Source organism: Lissotriton helveticus, chromosome 1_1 (assembly GCF_964261635.1).
Source record: "Lissotriton helveticus chromosome 1_1, aLisHel1.1, whole genome shotgun sequence".
In the NCBI taxonomy this organism is placed as follows: domain Eukaryota; kingdom Metazoa; phylum Chordata; class Amphibia; order Caudata; family Salamandridae; genus Lissotriton; species Lissotriton helveticus.
Window position 1 is genome coordinate 262,768,302 of NC_136057.1, and position 23,177 is coordinate 262,791,478.

Below are 23,177 nucleotides of genomic sequence, written 5' to 3' on the forward strand. Positions count from 1 at the left end.
AAAACAGGAACAAAGCTCCTGGTAAGACAACTAAGTCTTTTTTACGCAACATATGTACATCCCAAAAAAATGATGGACAGCATGTAGAAAAAGAAAATGAGAGAGTAAAATTGAAAAGGAAGGAGAGAACTTCAAAGAATCCTAAAACTGGAGCAGGAGAGAATAATATGTATAGGAATAGAAGGCAGAATCAGTTTAGAGACATTCGTAGACGAATGTTTCGCAATAGAGTGGTTTTAAATTTGTTAAAAAACATTAGGAAAGGTAAACAGAGAGCTGCTTTTTATAAGAAAAAGAAAAGTGTAGAGAAGATTGTTGATCAGGCTTTTGAAGTTAAGAAAACATTATTTATTTTAATAATCAATAGAATTAGGACACTTAACAAGACAATTGATGTTTTCAAATCAAACAGTAGATGGAAAAGAGTAATTAATCGGACTAATTTTTGTAAAGTTTTTTCTGGAGAATGGATGCACAGTTCAAGTTGTGAGCCATTTTTTAATGAGGAGAGTTACTTCCAGGAGAATGATTTAGTGCATGCAGTTGACACCAGTGGTCGAGCGTATGAAGTGAAAGACAGTTGTCCGATTGAAAAAGAGAAACTTGTGCCCAGAGAACCAGAAGAGGTGTTATCTGACGGAGTTTTAGGGAGACGTACTAAGGGTCCAGTGTACACTTGGAAGTGTAGTAGTATTTGTAGTGTGCGACAGGTATCAATTGATTTGTTTTGTAATTTCTTACGTACATATAGTAAAAAAAGTATGAAGCAGACAGTGAAGTTGTTGCAAGACTTAGATCCTTGCAGAGTGAGAGGAATCACAGGTTTGCAAGGCCATTCACTGGCTTGTCTTTCTAGAAAAGTCTGTCAGAGTGTTTTTCATCATTTTAGGATGTTAGCAGTGCATCATACCAAAATGAGGAAATTAGTGAGAATGTTGTATTATGCAAAAAGTCCAGCACTTAAGCTTAAACAATTAAACACTGCTCTTTTGCATGGAACAGAATTAGATGTGAAGAAGATTTGTGAAGAAATTGAGATTTGTCATTTTCGTGAAAAAGAGGACAGTGTAGAAATTGAGACAGCAATTCAAGGTAATGTGGAAGACAATGTACAGATTTTAAATACAGAAAAGTTTGAGAAGGAAATTACCAGGTTTAAGGTGAAATCAAGTGAAAGGCCGAATTTTACTTGTGTGTGTTGTCGACGGAGTCATTATAAGATTCAGACTAGGGGGCCTATTATGATTGCGGTTTTTCCGCATCCTCCGGGCCGGCGGAAGCCACCGCCGGCCCAGAGGATGCGGAAAAACCGCAGCGGACCCACCAAAGACCCACCGCCACATTAGGATGGCTGGTGGGTCCTGGTTTCCGTCCGCAGCTTTTCCGCCGCGGTTGGCTTACAACCGCGGCGGAAAAGCTCTAATATGGTGGCGGTGTCTCTCAGACACCGTCCGCCATATTAGGATGGGCTTTAAAAGATGCTTTTCCGCGGCGGGTTTTCCGCCGTGGAAAAGCATGTGTAACTTCACTGCGGGGGCCCGTTGCGGGCCCCCTAGTTGAAGGGGGGGTGGGGGGTGCACATGGGGGTACCTATGGTACCCCCCTGCATTTGTATGCAGAAATCGGCAGGCACCGCACGGTGCCTGCCGCTTTCTGCATACAAATGCAACGTATGCATTTTTACCATTGCGGCGGATGCAGCTTGAAGCTGCACCCGCCGCAATGGTAAAAATAGAGGATGTGACCGCCAGGGTGGCGGTCACATCCTAATTGCACAGGAGGGAACTCCGCAGGCAATGCGGAGGTTCCCTCCTGCTCTATGGTGGCGGACGGACTCAGGTCCGTCCGCCATCATAATCGGCCCCTAGGTTAGTTGATTTATATGCAAAAAGTGAAAAGATGAATAATTATGAGTGGAAAGATTTAGCAACTTATTTGTGGGTGGAGAATTCTTTTGATTTGAGTTCTGATCAGCGTATTTGTAAATATTGTTATGACAAAGTAAATCAAAACAGAATGCCTGCTAGAGCTGTTCATAAAAATCTGGAGTTGGTAGACATTCCCCGTGAATTGATGGATTTAAATACATATGAGTCTATTTTGATTCAATGTGTCCATCCTTTTCAGGCAATTGTTCGCATGGAGCCTAAGATAGGGAAATTGCCTCCTACAGATTTGCAGAGAGGATTAAAGGGAAGAGTTGTTTATTTGCCCCTAGATTTGAAAAAAAATATTGATACAATTGGTATAGAAAAAGTAGAAGAGGAACCTTTAGTTATTCTAGTTAATGGGGTTCCAACAAAGAGTAAAAAAATCTGGCAAGATTTAGTGGATGTTAGGAAAGTCAAAAAGGCAACGTTGTATTTAGTCAAAAACAATGTGTACTACAAAGATGTATGTGTTGCAGCAGAGGAAACAGCTACAGATGAAGACAGTGATTGTTCAGGCGGCCAAATTGAAAAAGTTGATGTGTCTAGAAGTGAAGAAATATATGAACATTATACTGTTCATCCTTTGCATTCCAAAGAAGTAATTGGGAATGCAATTGACTTGTTTCAAATGAAAACAGCAAAAGGAAGTCCCATTAGTGTATGGGAAGAAAGTTTGGAAGCTCCTTGTTTTCCACAGCTATTTCCAACAGGTCGAGGTGGACGATATGACGATCGACCACTTCAAATTCCTGCATCTGAATATCGAACTGTAAGATTATATGCTGAAGATGCAAGGTTTCGTCAATGCATTCCCTATTTGTTTCATCTACTGTATGAAAGTGACTTGTCTGGGCTTTCTTATGCAGTAAACCATATTCTGAAAAGTGGAGCACATCTACAAAATGTTTCGGCGAGGGACTTTATGGAGAAAGTGAATCTGCAAGATAATATTTTAGAATCTCATCTAATCAATCTCATGGCATGTCAGCGTGGTACAAATGAGTATTGTTACCGTCGCCATGGGGAATTGAAATGTATGCTAAGAAACTTAGGAACTCCTACATGGTTCCTCACTCTTAGCTGTGCCGAGTATGCATGGGAGGACTTACTTCAATTTCTACGAGAGGCCAATGCTAATATACAAAATATAGAATTCAAAACACCTGGAGAACTGTGTTCTTTGGATCCAGTGAATGTATGCAGATATTTTAATCATAGATTTGAAGCTATGATGTCTTTTATTACCAACACAAAAAATCCTCCCCTTGGAGAGGTTTTGGATTTCTTTTGGAGAAAGGAGTATCAAGCGAGAGGTGCTCCTCACATACATATGTTGTTGTGGATTAAAGATGCACCCAAATTTGGAACAGATTCAGATGAGACAGTGATGAGCTTCATTGAAGAGTATTCAACATGTGCTGTTCCGAAAACTACGGAAGAAAACAGTTTAAGGCAACAAGTTTTACGTTTTCAATCCCATCGTTGTGGAAAGTACTGTCATCGAAAATTCAGAAACAAGGACAAGTTCTACACAAAATGTCGTTTCGGCTTTCCACGACCAGTGATTTCTAAAGGAAGAGTAAATAATTTGATGTCTTCTCTGCGACATACTGTGACGAGGAAATAACCAAAAAATACATACAATTTAAAAAGAGACGAAGAGTCCAAGTACATCAACGACTACAACCCAGTGATTTTGTCCATGTGGAATGCTAACATGGATATTCAATTTGTTGCTGACAACTCTATTGCTGTGGCTCGATATGTGACGTCTTACATCACAAAAAAAGAAAAGACAGAACTAAAGGAAATGTGGGAGGACATTTCACATGAAAAGAGTCTAAGCAAGAAATTATACAGTAACAGTCTGAAGATGTTGTCGCATCGAGAAATTGGAGCGTATGAATGTTCTGATCGATTGTCGTCAGCAAGTCTCTATGCCAAATCTAGAACTATCATTTGGGTAAGTCTATGTCTTGCTGCAACACGAAATTGAGTTTTGAAATCTGTACAAGAGATAGAGTATTTGGCGGAGAAAGAACCAGAAAGTACAGATATTTTGAAGACAAACATGTTGGATACATACTATCCAAATAGAAGTCATCACCTTGAGAACGCTTGTCTCTATGAAGTTCTGCAGAGATATATTTATAAGAGGAACATCAGAGAAGATATCAATAATGGAATATATGGAGTCATTGGATATGAAGGATGTCTAGTGAAACAGAAAAAAGGTCATTTGATTAATCATCGCAAATTGAGTTGTGATAATCCAGATAAAAGAGAATTTTATTATTTGGATCTTTTGCAACTGTTTAAACCATGGCGTGAAGAAGAGGAACTTCTTGGAGATTTTCTCTGTTATGAAGACTCCTTTAATGCAACGAAGGATACCATAGAATGTCCTGTTTTTCCAAATTATCTGCAAATGTTGAATGAAGAAATAGAGCAAGAAGCCACAATTGCTGCAGAGATTGCGAGAGACAGTTCTCAAGGCAGTCAGAGTTCTGCTTCATTGAGTCAGGATCCACTAGGAGGACCAATTATCCAAAATGAAGCTGCTACTGCCATGGATGAGATGGAAAGTGCTATGGAACAAGCTCAAGATGATGAAGTTAACTTAGAAGATTTGGTGAAACAACTAAACCTTGAGCAGAAACAGATATATGACGAAGTAACAGAACAGATTGAACATGGATTCAGTCATGAGAAAAAAGAGTGCTCATGTACATCATTTAAGCCTGTCGAACTGTACGTGAGTGGGGAAGCGGGAACTGGAAAAAGTTTTCTGATTAAAGCCATTGCAACTTATCTGCAGAAAAGGACTGAATCACCGCTGTCTTGTGTTGTTACCGCTCCAACTGGGCTGGCAGCACATAACATTAAAGGGATTACTTTACATTGTTTACTGATGCTGCCAGTGGAGCATGATAACAAATTGGAGTATCACAAGCTATCTGGAGATGCGTGTTCCGAAGTTTCAAGAGTCCTGAAGAAAATGAAACTTCTTCTTATTGATGAAGTAAGCATGGTGTCAAATATAATGCTTGCTTTTGTGCATTTGAGGATGCAAGAAATTCTTAGAACAGACTATGATGTCTTATTTGGAGGAAAACATATTATTGTTTTTGGAGATCTTCTGCAGTTGACTCCAGTAAAAGGACAACCTGTGTTCAAAATACTCACTCATGAAGATACCAGGAAGTGCTTAGGGAGCATCGGAAACGTTAATATATGGTTAAACTTTAAATATGCAGAACTGCTTCAAAATATGCGGCAGGCAAAGGATGAAGATTATAAAAATATTCTACAAGATGTAAGGATCGGAAAAGTAAGTCAGCAAGGGAAAGAAGCTTTACATGCACGATTAATTTCAAATTTGTACCCAAATGAAAACATTCTTCCAGAGAACATATTTAAGAAAATTAACGAGAAGAAATCTGGCATATGTTTGTTGCCAACTCTGAAAGAATGTTCCATGTTCAACAACAACATTTTACAGTTAGAAAATGAAGAGATAGTGAAACTGGAAGCTATTGATAAAATAGAGCATATGGGAGCAACAATTATTTTGTCTGAAAATTTGAAGTCAAAATTGGATTCATTAGAGATGACTATATCTAAAACTGCTGGTTTTGAAAAGACTCTGAATGTGTGTTTGAATTGTCGTGTCATTTTAAGAAGGAATTTAAATGTTGAAAGAGGTCTGGTAAATGGAGCAATGGGTTATGTTGTTGGTTTTGTGAATTACAAAAATAGAGATGTAATTGAAATTTTTTAAATTAAATTTGATGACATTGATGAAATAGAACAAATTTGTCTTTGTTCAGCTAGATTTTTGCTCGTGAAAGACTTATATGTTCGCCGAAAACAGTTTCCTATTTGTTTGTCATATGCAGTGACAATTCATAAGTCTCAAGGTTTAGGTGTAGATAGCGCTTTGGTGAACATTGGAAGTTCTGTGTTTAAAGAGGGTATGGCATATGTGGCATTATCACGAGTCAGAACATTAGCAGGATTGTACTTGATTGAGTGTGATGAAACAAAGATTTGTGCAGATTTAGATTGTGTAAAAGAATACAATAGGTTAAGAAGAGAGTATGCTCCACATTTGCCTCAATATCCTCTGATTGAAAAACGTGTGGTAGGCCGAAAAAGAAGAAATGAGAGTAATTGCAGTGAGGTATCAGCAAAAAGGCATAAAGTAGATAAAAGTGTAATTGTAAAGAGAAACAAAAAGGATTCTGTTGAAGATGTTGTTGGATTTCAGTTTGAAAACAGTTCTGGTGTCAACTGCTATGCTAATGTAGTAGTTAATGTTGTTTTTTTTCTTCAAAATTTACAAAGACAGATTGTTGAAAATCGAGAACATTGTGCTGTTTATTGAATTCTGTGTTAGACAAATGTAGTAGTGATAGAGCAAAAATAGAAAGTGTTTCAGAAATTAGAAATCTTCTAGATATATGTTCAGGTCAAAATCAATTTTCACAAAATATTCAGCGGGATTGTCAGGAATTTTTAATATATATGTTTGATGTATTACAAGATGAACGAGTAGATATAAAAAATCTATTTGGCCTTTCTTATCAATGGCAACATGACTGTGATAACAGTGCTTCATCAAGTACTACTAGAATAGACTCTGAAAGATTTATATATTTAACTTTACCGGACTACAAATCGGTGTCTTTCAATAATCTAGTTAAAGCTGCGGATCACAATATGGTGTGTACCCAATGTAAGTCTGCAATGCTGTCCACATTATTTCAACAAAATTATGGTCACTATGTTATTTTAATGTTTCCAACGATGTAGACCTGATGGAACTAAATTGACAATTCTATTAAAAATTTCGTGGCTTCTCAGTTATCAATAGCAGGAAGAACCTTTGCAACTGTAGCTATTATTTTTCATGACGGTCCTTCTACAACATCAGGGCATTACACATGCTATTTAAAAACTTCTAAAGGTTGGACCCAATGTAACGACACTCATTTGACTTTCAAACAACGTTTGCCTTTTGGCTTTATAAATTCATACCTAGTGTTTTTACAGCCAAAATTTAGGTAAAGGTAGTTGGCCTATGAAGACAGGAGGAGTACTGATATATACTCATACATCTGACACTATTTGGCCAAATGGAGAGGTGCAGGAATGAGTAAAGAGTCATGACTGAAAAAAAGGAGTATATTAAAATTTTGAAAATATTTCAGATGTTCTTGGAGCTTTTCTTGTAGAAAGTCGATTAAATGGATTCCTAAGTGAACAGCAAAATACTATGCAACGAGAAAAGGACCTCCATGATATACTATTTGGCCTCAAGGAAAAGTAAGTCAATCAAAGATTAGCATACATTTGTCATTTGTCAGTATATAAGGGTTTTTTTAAAACACAATCTTTTAGATTGTGTTTTTTTTTCCGCTGTCATATGATGAGTAATTTGAACTCACTGCTTTAAGTGAAATTCAATATATTCTGAGAACAGCAAAAATAAACTATGTAACATGTTGTAGAAGTTATTCTATACTTTGGATTGTGTAAATTAAATTGTATTCCCATTCTCTGACATCCACTCTCCCTCGCTTATCTTTGTTTGCTCCTTACTTTTGACCTCTTCTCTCTATTTTTCGTTCACTACTTCTCTGTGATCAGTGCCTCACTCTACTTGTGTTATTTTCACTTGTGTTTATCTACCTTCTATCACTTCTTTTACAACAACTTCACTGCTCCTCTCTCGTCGTTCTTCATCCCATTTCTTTTACTCTGGTTTCGTTACTATCCATCATTTCCTTTCTTTCAATGTCCTTCTCTTTACTTTCATGACCAAATTATTTTCTCTCAGTAGCACTTTTTTAGTCGTGTTCTCCTCTCTTTCCTTTTTTTTGCTCACTTACTTTTTTTCTTTTCTCACTCATTGTACTCCACCTCACTCAGTTTTTCTCTTAGTGTGTCTACCTTATAACTTCCTCAGTCTATTTCCTTCAATTGTTGTATATTATTATGTCTCCCTTCATCCTTTCACTCTATGACTGTTCTTCACTTACTCTCAGTTATCTTCTATTCCTCATTCTTCTAAATGCATCCTTAATTAGACTGTTTTCTGTCTCAGTCTTTATCTTTTTACTTACTTCTGTTTCCTGATTTAGTTTTGCTAACTCACATTGTTTTAATATCTTTCTTACCTTCAGTTCATTTCTCTGTTCTTCTCTCTCTTTTTCTTAGTGAATCTATATGCCTTACTCTTTGTAATTTGCTCTCCTTCTATTTCTTTTTCCCTCTTTTTGTCCTTCTACCTTAGTTTATTTCCCTTTCTGTGTTCTTCACTCTAACTTTATTTCTAAATAGAGTGTTATGATGTTTTTAGCTCTTCATTTGTATCTTTTAATTTAAAATACATATTTTACTAATTATAACTTATTTTTTCTTCTCTCTTTCACAGATACCAACTGTAGTAAAAAAAATTATAGTTACATTTATTATATGGTAAGTATGACTAAAAAAATGTAGTTTGCTATCACCCTTTGCTTTAAGGTCACTAACATTTTCTCAATCTACCTCACTCCTGTGTTTTTACTCTGCTTCTCTCACTTATTCTTATTCTCCATGTTTACTCCCCTTTCCCTATTTACCCTCTCATATTCAACTTCTTTTGATCCCTATTCTTTACTTCACTTACCCTCTGTTCCCTTCCTTTGCTTTTTTACTCATTCTCTTTTTCTTAATTATTTACCTTACTCCTACACATATACCTCATCCCCCTCCCAACACATATACACACCTGTAACATACACCCCACACACACACCACATATACACCTCATACACACAAAAAAACCTCCCACACACACTCCTCAAAAACACATGTGATGCAGTGCGCGCAACGAAATTCGTTTTATTTATTTAAATGTTTACATACCTGTAAAACTCCGTAATCCATACATTACTACCCCCCACCCTGCCCCTCCAACTGCCCACGTCACCGCCCTGCCGAAACTCCCACTGCCGACCGCTACTGTATATATATATATATATATATATATATATATATATATTCACTGAAAAAACCATAGGTTATAGACCATATATAGTAAGGAATTAGCATTTACAAAACCTTGAAAATTCACTGAAAAAACCATGGGTTATACACCATATATAGTTAGGAATTAGCATTTACAAAAGCTTATTTTACTCACACAAAACCATTGAAATTCGCATATATAGTTAGTTGCACTAACTATATATCGCGCACCCGCAATCCACTGCTGATCATGTCACATATTACATCATTCATGACATGGTCAGTGACATCACTGATGACATCACTGATGACATCTCAAATGACATCACTGATGACATCACTGATGACATCTCAAATGACATCACTGATGACATCACTGATGACTACATCCAGTGACTGTATGTTTCTGTAAAGTTAAAATATGTCTTACATATTGAAGAATGAGTGGATTTATAAGTGTCTGGATAAAGGATTTAGTAGGTGCATGACTGACTGTATGAGTGAGTGATTAAATGTGTCTCACTGAGTGCATGGGTTAGTGACTAAACTGTCTTAATTTGTGCATCATTATGTCTGTTGTTCTGTAAACTGCTGCATGTGTTAATCATTAGCTATATGATTAACTATATGGGTTATTGATTGGTTGCCCAAGTATTTGTATGGGAGACTGAGAGTGTGTATGGGTGGCTGGGAGGTGTATGACTCTGTGCATAGATGTGTGAGCAGTTGATTCACTAGATGTATGGGTTCAAAAGTGCATGTGGAAACATCTGTATGGGCGGTTGACTGTGTGCATGAGTGTATTGGTGAGTGAATGGATATCTCAGTGCTACATGCAAAGTAAGTACATATGTAAAACACAGTACATGTGAGAGTTGACATATATAAATAAATGTGCATAACAGCCAGTGAATGTGTGAGTGGCTGTATGGATCACTGTGAACTTGTATCCAGGATTGTATAAGAGAGTAAATATGTGTTAGTATATGTTTGAATAAGTAAGGTGTGTATACCTGTATAGTTGAGAAAATGGAGGTGTGATTGATTATTTGCATGACTGACTAGGTGTGTGTGTAACTTCATGGATGAGTGACAGTCTGTGAGTGTCTGTTTAGACTGAGTGTATCTAAGGTTATATTAGAGTCTGAAGAGGTTCATCGCATTATCACATGAATGATGTCATCAGTGATGTGATCAGTAATGTCAAATGAGATGTCATCAGTGATGTCATCAGTGATGTCATTTGAGATGTCATCAGTGATGTCATCAGTGATGTCATTTGAGATGTCATCAGCGCCATGGCATTTGAGATGTCATCAGCGCCAAGAAACCGTTGGTAGACGTGCGCTCTATAAATAATTTTAAACTTAAACTTAAACTTATCAGTGATGTCATCAGTGATGTCATTTGAGATGTCATCAGTGATGTCATCAGTGATGTCATTTGAGATGTCATCAGTGATGTCATCAGTGATGTCACTGGCCATGTCATGAATGATGTAATATGTGACATGATCAGCAGTGGATTGCGGGTGCACGATATATAGTTAGTACAACTAACTATATATGCGAATTTCAATGGTTTTGTGTGAGTAAAATAAGGTTTTGTAAATGCTAATTCCTAACTATATATGGGGTATAACCTATGGTTTTTTCAGTGAATTTTCAAGGTTTTGTAAATGCTAATTCCTAACTATATATGGTCTATAACCTATGGTTTTTTCAGTGAATTTCAATGGTTTTTTAATAGCAAATATTAAAAGCTGTTAAATGTATTCTTTTTTTAGAGGGAAAAATATATTTTATATGTATTTAATATAATTTTGTTATGTATATATATATTTTTTTTGTTTTTTTTTCTGTTTCGCTACCGGTCCGCGCACCGGGTAGCTTCCCGTTAGCTCAATTTGTTGCCGCAACCCGGTCCGCGAACCGGTAAACGTTCCGTTAGCGCAACTGTCGCGTTACAAAACAACATCGTGACGCGTCACGTAAGCGCGACGTATTGCGTTGCCGTGTAATGCGTCTTATGACGCGCCGCGTTAGCGCACCCGGAAGTGCTCCGGAGCGCGAACCGAGGCGCGAAGCGCAGCTCCCCGGAAGCGATCCGGGGCGCGTCGCGTAAGCGCGAAGTATCGCGTTGCAGCGTAATGCGTCTTATGACGCACCGCGTTAGCGCACCCGGAAGTGCTCCGGAGCGCGAACCGAGGCGCGAAGCGCAGCTCCCCGGAAGCGATCCGGGGCGCGTCGCGTAAGCGCGAAGTATCGCGTTGCCAGACAGAGACAAAAAGAAATTGTAATAGAGTAAATTACTAAGAGAAAAAAAAGGAAGATACTTTCAGTGACAGAAAAGAAGGATAGAAGAGAAAACTAAATTGAAGTTGTGTAAGCTACTAAAAGAAAGTGAGTAAGGTAAACTATACAAGGAAAAGGTGAATAAGGAAAAGAGAGTGAGGGAGAGAGGAAACAGAGGAAGTGAAGGAAAGAGTGTCAGATACAGACTGAGTGAGGCAACAAAGAAAGATAAATGAGTGAGGGTGAGTTATACTAACTGATTGCACCAAAAAAGGAGAACCCAAAAATATTTAATTTAGAAAACAAAGGGAGGAAAGATGGAAAAGACAAGCGAAGCAGAAGGTCTAAAAGCTGGAAAATGGTGCAAGGGAGAAAAGAAAAAAGCAGAGTTGGAATAGGGAAACAAAGGTTGAAAGATAAGTGGAGTTAGAGAACAAGGGTGAAAGAGAATAAAACAAAAGGCAATGTGAGTATGTAAAGAGGATTGATAGAAGGTAGTAAAAGACGAGAGAGCATGAGACAAGATGAGTACAAATTAAAATTCACTATACAAAGTACAGAATTAATTATACATGTTAAATGGTTTATTTTTGCTGTTCTCAGAATATATCAAATTTCACTAAAAACAGTGAGTTGAAGGTATTCATCATATAAAAGCGGGGAAAAAAAACACAATCAAAATTATTGTGTTTAAAAAACCCATATAACATAACCAATCAGTAATCAGAACTCCTCAAAAGTAACTTACTTTCCATGACGTCGAAGGATGTCCTATGAACAGCTTATACTCTGTTGTGCTGTTATTATTTTCTGCCCGCCACTTTCTGAAAGAAAAGCTCCATCGTTTTGACAAATATGTTACATACAATAAATGACTTCTTGCTCTCTATCGCACTTCTCCTCAAGGCCAAATAGTGTAAGAGCCATTTATAACTCTTGGAATTCTTCTAAGCAAATCCCGTCATTTTCTTTTTCCACAACTTTCAGAAAGAAAACGTCCAAGATCACTTTCACAATCCTGTACTAGTAATATCTCACCCTTCTTGCTCACTCATGTTCCACATTAACTTTTCACTCTGTACTACACTTATCCTCAAGGCCAAATAGTGTAGGAGCCATTAGAACCTCTTGAAATTCCTCAGATCCCGAGATTCCTTCCCTAAAATTTTGGTTGTAAAAGCACCAGGTAAGAATTTTTAAGGTCAAAATGCAATCTTTTTTTCAAAGTTTTTTATTTTTTATTTTTGAAGACCTTTATTGTTGTTACAGAGGTAAACCACAGCTTTGTGCCTACAACCCAATGTGTCAGGCCGGCAGCGATAGTACATAGATCGAGCATATTCCCCGACCTTGGGCACAGTGCCAATTACGTACACAGCATGTCGCCTACAACCCACTTGGGCCGGCCGCGATAACTGTTATATAAAGCTGTAGAATGAAGCGTATTACCGCAAGCAGACTATCCGTTAATAGCAGTGCGTACTTTCTTGAGGTCTAATTTTTACTGTTTGTCGCACTCTAAACATTAACAACAACTCGTAACAGAACCAAGGAGGTCAGTCCAATTCCCATGTGAGTTCCCCGGTGGGGGTGTGTGGTAGTCAGGGTCTCCGGATTCCAAGTCCGGCATGGTGTGACTCTGAGCAGTAGATTGAGTGTGTGTGTGGTTGCATACCTTGGTGTACGGTCAGGCATGCGCTTCCCACTGGGGGAGGGGGTGTGGGGGGGGCTTTGTGTATAGTCTATGCCTGTCTCCTGGTATGGGGGCGACGTTCCCCTCTGAAATGCCAAGACATGTGCAGTGCGCAAGGGAGGGTAGGAGGGGGGGGGAAGGGAGGGGGCGAAAGGAAGGAGGGCGAGGGGGGGGGAGGAGATTAACTGGGCCAAACAACGCCGTTAGCCGTTAGTGGGTCATAGCTCCGTCTCTCGTGCGCACCAGGAATGATCTGAGGGCTACCCCATACACCCCCCACGGTGGCTCTAGGAATCGCGTGTTGAGGAGCATTGCAGGCAATAAATCCCAGCTAGGAGCCCTCCAGCGGGCAGGTGGCAGGCGTGCCGTGTCTCGTCCTCACGACTGAGAGGAGGTGCCGTGCAGTCCACAGGGTTGCTCAACCTGCCCCGCTTCCTCCTGGTCTACAGTACCAGCTTCAGCAGTAGATTGGGCGCGGAGCAGATAGGCGGAGAGCGGGCCCCATAGGTCCTTGGGTCGCGATTTATGTGGCAGCAAGTCGGCATAATTGTGTAGCTGGTCTTGCCAGGTTGACATTGTTGCCAGCCATAATTTGAATTTGGGGGCACGGCCTCGGCCCCATCTGCACGCCACATGGCGTTTTGCAAGTAGGAAGCCCATTGCGGTGAACTTCCAGAATCTGTTATTTGCTGCGGTGGGGAGCCCCAATAATGCAACCTTGGGACAGGCTTCTAATTCTATCCCTATCATTGTGGACATGGCCTCCGTCACCTGCGTCCAGTACAATGCGACTGCTGGGCATGACCACGCTAAGTGCATAAAGTCAGCTCCTGCTTGCCTGCATCTGGCGCAACGATCATCCTCTCGAAGACCAAATCGGCATAGCTTGGCAGGAGTGTAATAGAGGCGGTGTAGGAATTTATAGTGGATCAGTCTAAGGCGAGCATTTCCCGTCACCGATACTGTATGGGAGCAGCTGTCCTCCCATTGTTCGTCTGAAAGGGGAGGATCCAGGTCCGCGGCCCAGTCACGTCTGGCACGCAGTTCTGGGGGAGCGGAGGACGCATACGTGTGGTTGTAGAGCATGGAAACAACGTGTTTCGGGGTGTCCTGTTGAAGCAGTGCATGCAGGGGCGCAAAGGTCTCCGGCTCATCCGGGAACTCCAGTGTGACAGATTTGATATTCTGTCGGAGCCGCGTGTATAGGAATGTGTCCATAATAGAAGGCGTTTGTTCCCCGAAAAATTGAGCCTTTGTACGAAACTGGCCATTCACGTATAAATCTCCCCATTTGTAAAGGGCCAGTTTGGAGAGCAGTTTACGGCCTATTTCCTCTCGGGCAATACTCACTCTAGGGTCATTTGCCAGAATCATTCTTGGGGAATACATAAGGGTCACCCCCATACGTTCCGCAATTCTACGCCAGGCTCGTACTGTACAATCCACCGTGGATGGGTCCCGATCCGTTACACTGACCTCCTTGTAAAGGTACCCCAACGGTTTTTCTGGTCTCATATATCCGTCTTCCACAGCAAGGTGCGCCATGAAGGGCGGGGGGTGAAGCCAGTAGGAAGCAAAGTGGCCCTGTGCGCAGTCATAGTACAATCGGAAGTTCGGCACATCAAATCCGCCTAGATGGTAAGGTAACATGAGCGTCGCCAGTTTTAGCCGAGCCTGTTTCCCCCCCCATATAAGTCGGGAGAGCTGGGACTCCAGTGCCTTAAAGAAATGTGGGCCTGGACTATAGGGAATACTGGTGAAAAGGTACAGCAGCTTAGGGAGAATGACCATTTTGATCATGGATACGCGCCCCGCCATGGACAACGGAAGATGAATCCATTTAGTTATGCTGTCCGTTAATTTGTCCAGGACCGTACCGTAGTTTGCCCTGATCAGAGCTTCACGGTTCCTGGTCATGATGACTCCCAAGTACTTTATCTCGTCTTGTGCCCATACTAGCGGGTAGTCAAGAGGGAACTGGGGAGTGTTGTCAGTGAGGGGGAACAAGGCTGATTTGGACCAGTTGATTTGTACCCCAGCTATCGCTCCAAATTTGGTAACCTCGCGCAGTAGGGGATTGAGATTATCTCGCGGTTTATGGACGTATAAAGTCATATCATCCGCGTATAAGGAGATGAGCAGCTGACGTTCCGGGTAAATCAGGGACCTATGGTTATGATGTTGGCGGAGTTTGGCTGCCAGGGGTTCGATTGCTATCGCAAATAAGACTGGAGAAAATGGGCAACCCTGTCGGGTTCCTCTATGTATCTCGAAGGGTGCGGAGTGGGACCCGTTTAGGAGTACCGAAGCCCGTGGTTTGGTGTACAAAAGTTTGATCCAATCCAAAAAGCTGTATGGAGTACCCATCCGTTCCAGTAACTCCAAGAGGTAGTCCCATTCCAGGGAATCGAATGCTTTGGTAGCATCTAAAAATATTGCAGCTGCTTCACAGTTGGGATCTATATCTTGCATGACCACCTGCAGGGTACGAAGATTGTGCGAAGTCGCACGATTCGGGACAAACCCCGCCTGATCCGGGAGGACCAGCCTCTCCATGAGAAGATTCAGGCGCGTCGCGAGGACTTTAGCTAGGATTTTAACGTCAGTATTTAAAAGTGACAGGGGTCGGTAGGCGTCACAGAGCTCCGGAGGTTTACCTGGCTTAAGCAGTGACGCTATCAGTGCCTCTCTCATGCTGTCGGGCAGTGTTCCTTCCTCGAGAGCTGAGTAATACACCTGCTTCAGGATGGGGGCAAGCAGGTGGATGTAGGTTTTATAGAAATCTATCGGCAACCCATCCGATCCTGGAGATTTGCCAGATTTCATGGACATAATGGCGTCCTTTATTTCATCTAGCTCAAGTTCGAGGTGTAAGAATTTCTGTTGCGTCGGGCCCAACCATGCAATAGCCGTGTCATCAAGGTATGTATGAAGCTCCAGTGGCACTCGCCTTTGTGAGGAGTACAGCGCCTTGTAGTGGTTCGTGAGTACACGGAGCTGTCCCGGTAGGTCCCTATGAGGCACCTGCTGGTCATCGCATAGAGAAGTTACGTAATTGCAATGTCTAGGGGGTTTGACAGCCATGGCCAGGGCCCTTCCCGGCCTGTCTCCTTCGCCATATATGCGCGCCATGTAGGGTTTACCTCGGAATTGACTTTCTTTATCCGCCGCTTCCGAATAATCATTGATCTTCTCCCTGAGCTGAGCACGTTTCTCATATTCCATCGTGCCTCGAGCGACATCCCTCTCAAGTGTGCGTATCTCGGACTCTAACTTGCGTAGCTCTCCCCGCAGGGATTTGAGTACTCCTCCTCCATTGGAAATACACCAGCCTCTAACGGTGACTTTGAAAGCCTCCCAAACAGTAGTAAGGCTGCCAACAGAGTTAATATTACGGTCAAAGAAGTCTTGTATGCCCAGCTCCAGTTCCGACTTAAAGGCTGAATCTGCAAGATGCGCAGGGTTGAGGCGCCAGCTTAAATAAGGGGAGACTTCATGGGGGACGCGCAGAGTAAGGAGGACAGGTGAGTGGTCCGAAAAAGTACGAGCCAGGTGCATGGTGTTAACTACCCAGGGTGTGAGGCCTGCCGTAAGGAAGATGTAGTCTATGCGAGCCCAGGTAGAGTGAACTGCTCAATAGTGAGTACCTTGGCGCATGGTAGGGTGCGAATGTCTCCAGGCGTCAACTAAATGGTGATCTTCCAGAATGCCCAGGAGGGAGCGTTGGGTGTTTGTGTAATGTGTCGTTTGCGGGTGGGATCTGTCAAGAACAGGCTGTACGGCTGTATTGAAGTCCCCCCCAAGTATTACATGAGCTATGCCCAGAGTTTGAATTTTGCCCCACAACGTGAGCAGTGCAGACGGGTCATCCGTGTTCGGGCCATAGTAGCATGCAATAAGCACTGTGTGAGAGTACAATTTCCCCCAGACCATGCAGTATCTCCCCTCACTGTCCATGTCCGTGCCCGCTGGGGTAAAACCCACCCCTCTACGCACGAGGATCGTGACCCCTCTAGCATAACTGGAGTAAGACGAAAAGACCTTGCATGAGGCCCATTTGGATGCGAAAGGAGGGGACCCATTTGGCAGTAGATGAGTCTCCTGTAGGAGAGCTGTAGCCACTCCATGTCTGTCCAGGTACCCCAAAATCTGTCTTTTTTTTCTAGGGTTATTAAGCCCTCGCACATTCCATGACAACACCTGGAGCTGGAGCCCAGGTGGCGAATCAGTTACGTCTCCCATCCCCGCAATGACAAATAAACTGAACAAGTAGGTGTAGCAACAAGCATCGAACAAGTATCAGCAGAATGACAAATTAGGACATTACCCAGCCCACCACCCTGGGGTCTCCCTCCCCCGGGACACAACTCCAATAGACCAAAAACAGTGTAAGGAACTAGCCGACCTCCCGCTCCCGTCCTCCCTCCGGCAACCCCAACTGACCGGATCAACATCCACCCCGCAACACTGAAATGTCCGCCTCCTACTAGAGTATCAAGTGTACTGATAACCGTTGAGGCAGTGCATGCGTTCCACCCTCCCACTCCGGCTTCCCCAACTTGCCGGGCATTCAAAACCCACCCTCCCTCCCACATCCCAAAAAGAACCAAAATCAATATCAGAACTACAGTAACCCTGACCCCAGAAGGGGGAAAGGTGTTATGGGGATCGCCCATTGGAGGCGTAGTCTAAGGGGTGCCAGACCTGCCCTCCACCTCCTTACTTGCACCCACTGGCATCCGAGACAAGGCCCAGACTTCGGCCGTGGGACGGAGGTGGGTGATCCGGCACTTGTCAATGTTGTAGATCGGTGAGAGATAAAATCTGAAGTGTTACCTCACCAGAAAGTGTTGCATCTAGTCCAGAGGAGGGCTGTTACCGGCGGTGGTACCACGATGAATACAGGACTGTCTCGATTAGTCTTGTTGGGATAACGGAGATTGTGACCTGGACCGTCGCTCCTCCCTCTCCTCCCGGAGTCTCTCCTTCCTTTGCTGCTTTAGAAAATCTTCCACCTGTTGTGAGTTGGTAAAGAAGTGGTGAGTGCCACGGTGCGTGATCTTTAACTTTGCAGGATAAAGCATGGCATATGGGATTTCGTGGGTTTGTAGTTTCTTTTTCACGGCGGCAAATTTGCGTCTTGCCTCTTGTACTGAGGGGGTGAAATCAGGAAAGAAGGACAGCGTTGCGTTGCCATAGGTGACTGTGCCCAGCTCTCTTGCACGACGAAGAACTGCATCTCTGTCCCTGTAGTTCAGGAAGCGGGCGATGATAGGGCGCGGGGGCAGCCCGAGAGGAGGAGGCGCAGCCAGTGATCTGTGTGCCCGTTCCACTATTAGATGTGGGGAGAAGGAATCTTTCCCGAACAGTTCCACCACCACCTTTTCAATGAAGATCTCCAGTTTTCCAGTGTTTGTTGTTTCCGCAAGGCCCAGGACGCGGATGTTATTGCGCCTGGACCTTGCTTCTAAATCCTCATTCTTATCCGCAATTACCTTGAGCAGTTTATCCATTTGCGAGACTTGCTTGGTGGTCGACGTCGCCCCGTCTTCCAGCGCAGCGATCCTGTCTTCGGTTTCTTTGATGCGGGTGTCATGCTGTTCCAGTCTCGTCACGACACTATCCATACGGGTGTTAATGGTGTCAATCTTGGCATCAATGGTCGATGGGCTCTGCTTCATGCCAAGCAGGAGCGTCTTCCAATCGTCGTCCTGGGGGGTCTGCGCGGCGGGGCTCCCCTCCACATCCGGCGTCCCTTTGGCAGGTTTTTTAGACTCAAACGGTATCTTGGATTGCCTGGCATCATTGCGTCCCATGTCGCGTCTCGGAGTCCGGGCCGCCGCCAGTGAGGAGGTCGCCAGTATCCCGGTTAGAGGAGATGGGTATATGGTAGGTGCAAGCAGACACCCCGCGTTAGCAACAGTCCGCCGGGGCCTGGTATAGGGGTGACAAGCGCGCTATGAAGCCCCTCCTCCTTCTATATTCGCCTTCCAGTGGAAATCACCTAGCTCAGGGTCAGAAGGCGCTTCTGATTCCACCTCCACGCGAGGATTGTGCGGTCAGTGGTCACTGGACCTCCTTAGAGAGGGGGCCCATCGCTCCCCGGGCAAGGAACCAGTTCAGCTTAGTATAATGGCCTCTGTCTCCTCAGGGGCTCAAGGCCTGCCCCCAGTCGGCGGCGTCACGGTGGCCCGCAGTGGCTCCGGCTAGGCCAGGAATTTTCACGCCTCCGCGGTCCCGCAGAGTGGCACCAGGCCCGGGGCGCACCGGCCGCAGGTGCAAGGCCCCACACTGTCCAATCGTTGGAGCGCGTGTATGTATGTATGTATGGGGGACGTGGGGCTCAGTGTGGTGGGCGAGTCTTCTCTACAGTGCCGGCCAAGCCGGTGAAGGCTCCGCAGCCTCGATAGGGGTGACGCGACGTTCTAGCAGGGTGCAGATACGGAACTCCCAAGGCCGGTACGCCCACCGGGAGTAAATGCAGCACGGAGTGTGTCCGCTCTCACCCCCTCACCGACCATACGCTCCGCTTCACCGCAACACTCCCCTCAGGTCCGGTCTTCCCTCCGTGAAGAAAGCAGCCGCCACTTTCTGAAAGAAAAGCTCCATCGTTTTGACAAATATGTTACATACAATAAATGACTTCTTGCTCTCTATCGCACTTCTCCTCAAGGCCAAATAGTGTAAGAGCCATTTATAACTCTTGGAATTCTTCTAAGCAAATCCCGTCATTTTCTTTTTCCACAACTTTCAGAAAGAAAACGTCCAAGATCACTTTCACAATCCTGTACTAGTAATATCTCACCCTTCTTGCTCACTCATGTTCCACATTAACTTTTCACTCTGTACTACACTTATCCTCAAGGCCAAATAGTGTAGGAGCCATTAGAACCTCTTGAAATTCCTCAGATCCCGAGATTCCTTCCCTAAAATTTTGGTTGTAAAAGCACCAGGTAAGAATTTTTAAGGTCAAAATGCAATCTTTTTTTCAAAGTTTTTTATTTTTTATTTTTGAAGACCTTTATTGTTGTTACAGAGGTAAACCACAGCTTTGTGCCTACAACCCAATGTGTCAGGCCGGCAGCGATAGTACATAGATCGAGCATATTCCCCGACCTTGGGCACAGTGCCAATTACGTACACAGCATGTCGCCTACAACCCACTTGGGCCGGCCGCGATAACTGTTATATAAAGCTGTAGAATGAAGCGTATTACCGCAAGCAGACTATCCGTTAATAGCAGTGCGTACTTTCTTGAGGTCTAATTTTTACTGTTTGTCGCACTCTAAACATTAACAACAACTCGTAACAGAACCAAGGAGGTCAGTCCAATTCCCATGTGAGTTCCCCGGTGGGGGTGTGTGGTAGTCAGGGTCTCCGGATTCCAAGTCCGGCATGGTGTGACTCTGAGCAGTAGATTGAGTGTGTGTGTGGTTGCATACCTTGGTGTACGGTCAGGCATGCGCTTCCCACTGGGGGAGGGGGTGTGGGGGGGGGCTTTGTGTATAGTCTATGCCTGTCTCCTGGTATGGGGGCGACGTTCCCCTCTGAAATGCCAAGACATGTGCAGTGCGCAAGGGAGGGTAGGAGGGGGGGGGAAGGGAGGGGGGGAAAGGAAGGAGGGCGAGGGGGGGGAGGAGATTAGCTGGGCCAAACAACGCCGTTAGCCGTTAGCGGGTCATAGCTCCGTCTCTCGTGCGCACCAGGAATGATCTGAGGGCTACCCCATACACCCCCCACGGTGGCTCTAGGAATCGCGTGTTGAGGAGCATTGCAGGCAATAAATCCCAGCTAGGAGCCCTCCAGCGGGCAGGTGGCAGGCGTGCCGTGTCTCGTCCTCACGACTGAGAGGAGGTGCCGTGCAGTCCACAGGGTTGCTCAACCTGCCCCGCTTCCTCCTGGTCTACAGTACCAGCTTCAGCAGTAGATTGGGCGCGGAGCAGATAGGCGGAGAGCGGGCCCCATAGGTCCTTGGGTCGCGATTTATGTGGCAGCAAGTCGGCATAATTGTGTAGCTGGTCTTGCCAGGTTGACATTGTTGCCAGCCATAATTTGAATTTGGGGGCACGGCCTCGGCCCCATCTGCACGCCACATGGCGTTTTGCAAGTAGGAAGCCCATTGCGGTGAACTTCCAGAATCTGTTATTTGCTGCGGTGGGGAGCCCCAATAATGCAACCTTGGGACAGGCTTCTAATTCTATCCCTATCATTGTGGACATGGCCTCCGTCACCTGCGTCCAGTACAATGCGACTGCTGGGCATGACCACGCTAAGTGCATAAAGTCAGCTCCTGCTTGCCTGCATCTGGCGCAACGATCATCCTCTCGAAGACCAAATCGGCATAGCTTGGCAGGAGTGTAATAGAGGCGGTGTAGGAATTTATAGTGGATCAGTCTAAGGCGAGCATTTCCCGTCACCGATACTGTATGGGAGCAGCTGTCCTCCCATTGTTCGTCTGAAAGGGGAGGATCCAGGTCCGCGGCCCAGTCACGTCTGGCACGCAGTTCTGGGGGAGCAGAGGACGCATACGTGTGGTTGTAGAGCATGGAAACAACGTGTTTCGGGGTGTCCTGTTGAAGCAGTGAATGCAGGGGCGCAAAGGTCTCCGGCTCATCCGGGAACTCCAGTGTGACAGATTTGATATTCTGTCGGAGCCGCGTGTATAGGAATGTGTCCATAATAGAAGGCGTTTGTTCCCCGAAAAATTGAGCCTTTGTACGAAACTGGCCATTCACGTATAAATCTCCCCATTTGTAAAGGGCCAGTTTGGAGAGCAGTTTACGGCCTATTTCCTCTCGGGCAATACTCACTCTAGGGTCATTTGCCAGAATCATTCTTGGGGAATACATAAGGGTCACCCCCATACGTTCCGCAATTCTACGCCAGGCTCGTACTGTACAATCTACCGTGGATGGGTCCCGATCCATTACACTGACCTCCTTGTAAAGGTACCCCAACGGATTTTCTGGTCTCATATATCCGTCTTCCACAGCAAGGTGCGCCATGAAGGGCGGGGGGTGAAGCCAGTAGGAAGCAAAGTGGCCCTGTGCGCAGTCATAGTACAATCGGAAGTTCGGCACATCAAATCCGCCTAGATGGTAAGGTAACATGAGCGTCGCCAGTTTTAGCCGAGCCTGTTTCGCCCCCCATATAAGTCGGGAGAGCTGGGACTCCAGTGCCTTAAAGAAATGTGGGCCTGGACTATAGGGAATACTGGTGAAAAGGTACAGCAGCTTAGGGAGAATGACCATTTTGATCATGGATACGCGCCCCGCCATGGACAACGGAAGATGAATCCATTTAGTTATGCTGTCCGTTAATTTGTCCAGGACCGTACCGTAGTTTGCCCTGATCAGAGCTTCACGGTTCCTGGTCATGATGACTCCCAAGTACTTTATCTCGTCTTGTGCCCATACTAGCGGGTAGTCAAGAGGGAACTGGGGAGTGTTGTCAGTGAGGGGGAACAAGGCTGATTTGGACCAGTTGATTTGTACCCCAGCTATCGCTCCAAATTTGGTAACCTCGCGCAGTAGGGGATTGAGATTATCTCGCGGTTTATGGACGTATAAAGTCATATCATCCGCGTATAAGGAGATGAGCAGCTGACGTTCCGGGTAAATCAGGGACCTATGGTTATGATGTTGGCGGAGTTTGGCTGCCAGGGGTTCGATTGCTATCGCAAATAAGACTGGAGATAATGGGCAACCCTGTCGGGTTCCTCTATGTATCTCGAAGGGTGCGGAGTGGGACCCGTTTAGGAGTACCGAAGCCCGTGGTTTGGTGTACAAAAGTTTGATCCAATCCAAAAAGCTGTATGGAGTACCCATCCTTTCCAGTAACTCCAAGAGGTAGTCCCATTCCAGGGAATCGAATGCTTTGGTAGCATCTAAAAATATTGCAGCTGCTTCACAGTTGGGATCTATATCTTGCATGACCGCCTGCAGGGTACGAAGATTGTGCGAAGTCGCACGATTCGGGACAAACCCCGCCTGATCCGGGAGGACCAGCCTCTCCATGAGAAGATTCAGGCGCGTCGCGAGGACTATAGCTAGGATTTTAATGTCAGTATTTAAAAGTCACAGAGCTCCGGAGGTTTACCTGGCTTACGCAGTGACGCTATCAGTGCCTCTCTCATGCTGTCGGGCAGTGTTCCTTCCTCGAGAGCTGAGTAATACACCTGCTTCAGGATGGGGGCAAGCAGGTGGATGTAGGTTTTATAGAAATCTATCGGCAACCCATCCG